This window comes from Wasmannia auropunctata, unplaced genomic scaffold (assembly GCF_000956235.1).
Source record: "Wasmannia auropunctata unplaced genomic scaffold, wasmannia.A_1.0 LD336085.1, whole genome shotgun sequence".
NCBI lineage: Eukaryota > Metazoa > Arthropoda > Insecta > Hymenoptera > Formicidae > Wasmannia > Wasmannia auropunctata.
The window spans coordinates 1,216,660-1,219,683 of NW_012026805.1; positions in this window are offsets into that span (position 1 = coordinate 1,216,660).

Consider the following 3,024-nt stretch of genomic DNA (forward strand, 5'->3'; position numbering starts at 1 on the left):
TATGTGATTTGTCTCGTATTTATCAAAGTCGTAAAAATGGATGGAAACTATAGTTATTGTCGACTTTTATACGTAAAAGTATCTTTTCCGTTCCTTTCGACAGCTGTCAAATCGTGAGTTTTGCTTCACTTTACGTGCCTTTTGCGACTATTTACTGACTTTCAGGGGGGAAAAGGATAGTTTCCGTCCATTTTTACAAGTTTTCTAAAGTGATCCTATTTATTAATTTTATCCAAATCTTCTTTATTTAGAAATGGCACGCAACAAACTTTATGTCATTTCTCGCTGTTTCTCGCTTCTGACGTCACGAATCCAATATGGCCGCGGTGACTAGGCAGGGCCCTTAATTCAACACAAAATCTTCAAATAACTAAATAACTCAATTACATGATGTTAAAATAACATTCGGATAGATTTAAAACTTAACACAAAAATTTTAATATAAATAAATATAAATAAATATAAATAAAACGTTACTGTGTAAATTTTCTTTTTTAACTATGTAATTAGTTCTTTACTCAATATTTCATTACATATTTTTAAAAGCGTATGTGACATATTTCTCAATTAAAAATCAATTATAAGGATAGAAAATAACGTCCGTTAATGCTATTGGTTATTGCATTTTTTTAAATCTTCCATATCTTTATGAAAAAACTTAACAACACGATAATGCACATGACCGAATATTTAATCCCAACTATAAAAACTTATCGTAATAATTTTTTATCGTGCTTACATAATATACACAATTGAGTGCACATGCAACTGATCTTCTCGAAGCTTCATGCATTTACATAATTTATTCCAATGGTGACACGTTTGCAATCGTTCGCATTGACTTGAAAAAAAATTCAGCACGTATACCGTGCGAATGAAATTTACTAAACATGAAAAATCCTGGGAGAATATTTTTTTCGTCGGTTGACTTAATGAACGATTAATTCAATGCTAATAAAAAATACCTAAAGCGAAATTCCTAACTATAATATAATTCTTAATATAATTTGTCACTTTTAACCTTTTTTCTATTTTTTTACGTCAAAAAATAAAATAATTTTAAAGTTTTCATTTACTCACTACTATTATTTCAGATTGTGACGTCAGTAATAAATACTTGCAAATAAAAATATACAATAAAAATTTCTGTAAAATATATTAAAATAACAATATGTTTCAATAAAACAACATTTACAATCAATAAAATTAACTTGTAAAATATACACAATTGAAATCTTCTTGATTTTATTAATAAATATATTTGGAAATGAATTATAATAACAAATAACAAAATAAAGTATGTTTGCAGTTATAACAACTGTCTCAAATTAATAATCAATAGAAATAAATATTTAATTTTGCTTTTAAACAAAAAGATAGTTTTCGGTATATTTATGAGTTTATTCTATCGATTGCAAATATTGTTTTACCAAAAAATATTTCTATTTAAATATATTTCGCAAGACTTTACTTACTTGTAACGTCACAATCTGACATAGTGGTAAATGAACAGAAGCTTATAATAATTCTGTTAACAGTCGATTAAGTTAATCGTAGTTCAATCGCAGTTGCCCCAAATCCGCTGAGCAATCATGACAATAATAGCAATGCCGCCAAAATTTGAAATTCAAATCGAAAACAGACGTCACTCACCATGCTCATTGACGGGTGGGAGGTGGATTCGTGAACAGGATTGACAACCGGCGTTTTTTTCCGACCTTTTTTTAAGTCAGCAAGATCTCTTCAAATCTGCTTAATACTGTTCTGGTACTGTTGTGTTAGTAGGTCCTTTCCGATTTTAGTTAAAAAAAAATTGCCGTCGCAGTTTTAAATAAATCGCATAAAAAAGAGAATCGAGTAAGTCTACAGCAAGGCTTTGCCACGACAAATTTTTCACAACTGCAAGCCAGTTTTCCGGACTGTTCGAAGCTCTTTGAGAGAATGGACGAAGGCTGCCGTACTTTTCCTTGTTTCTGCAATGTCATCGCCGCCAAACACACGCCGTCGAACGTCCAATGGCAAATTGCAATTCATGCCCACGTGATGTTTTACTAATGTTTTAATAATATATCACGCGTGATAGATATTGTATGTATAACATCTCCTGCTGAGCGGTTCTGATTAAATCATACAAAGCATGCACCTGATGCACCCTGTGTTTTAGCATACTATACTAATATTTAATGGCAGAAAGACGAAATTAGAGGTGTGCGAATCAAGTATTTGCATGGTCGAATCGAATCTGAATTGCAAATTTTTTCAGATTACATGTTGATTTAAACATAATAAATATCAAAATTTATGATTTACATTATTTTACGCAATGATTTAAACAAACTGAAGACCTGTTTTGATTTACATCTCATTACAAAGCATCATGATCTTATATGACATTTTGAACTAGAAAATATTAATAATATGTGTATACACGAATAATTAGAATGCTTTCGAATATTTTATTAATCTATATGAATACATTACATATATCAAAAATACTTATTTATTAGATAAGAATAACTGATCGTGCGGGAGATGTAAATGAACCAAATAAAATAGGCGATCGATTCGAAATCGAACCATTAATTAGTTGATTCAAAATTCTCGAACTATTCGATTTCGAATCTTGCAAATTTGAAAACGAACTCGAATCGAGTCTACTGTGATTCGATTTGAATTCGAACTATTCACACCCCTCTAGACGAGATATTGCGCACAGAGTCTAACATCTGACGATTAGCAAATTGTGAGAAATATAACAATTAAAGCTTTCTGTCGACATGCTATGTCAGTAGATTTGCGGCAGAAATCAAACAAACATTGTTATCAAAAAATATAATAATGATTCCGCATTCTTTTTTAATCTTTCACTTACAATTAGATATATCATGTCTGTTAGAAAATGTTTACTATACATATTCTTTCACAATTCTACACCGGATTTTTTCGCAAAATCATCACAAAAGAGAAACAAATACTAATGGAATGGTAATGCCAAAACCAGGGCCTACTTTATATCCTATATAG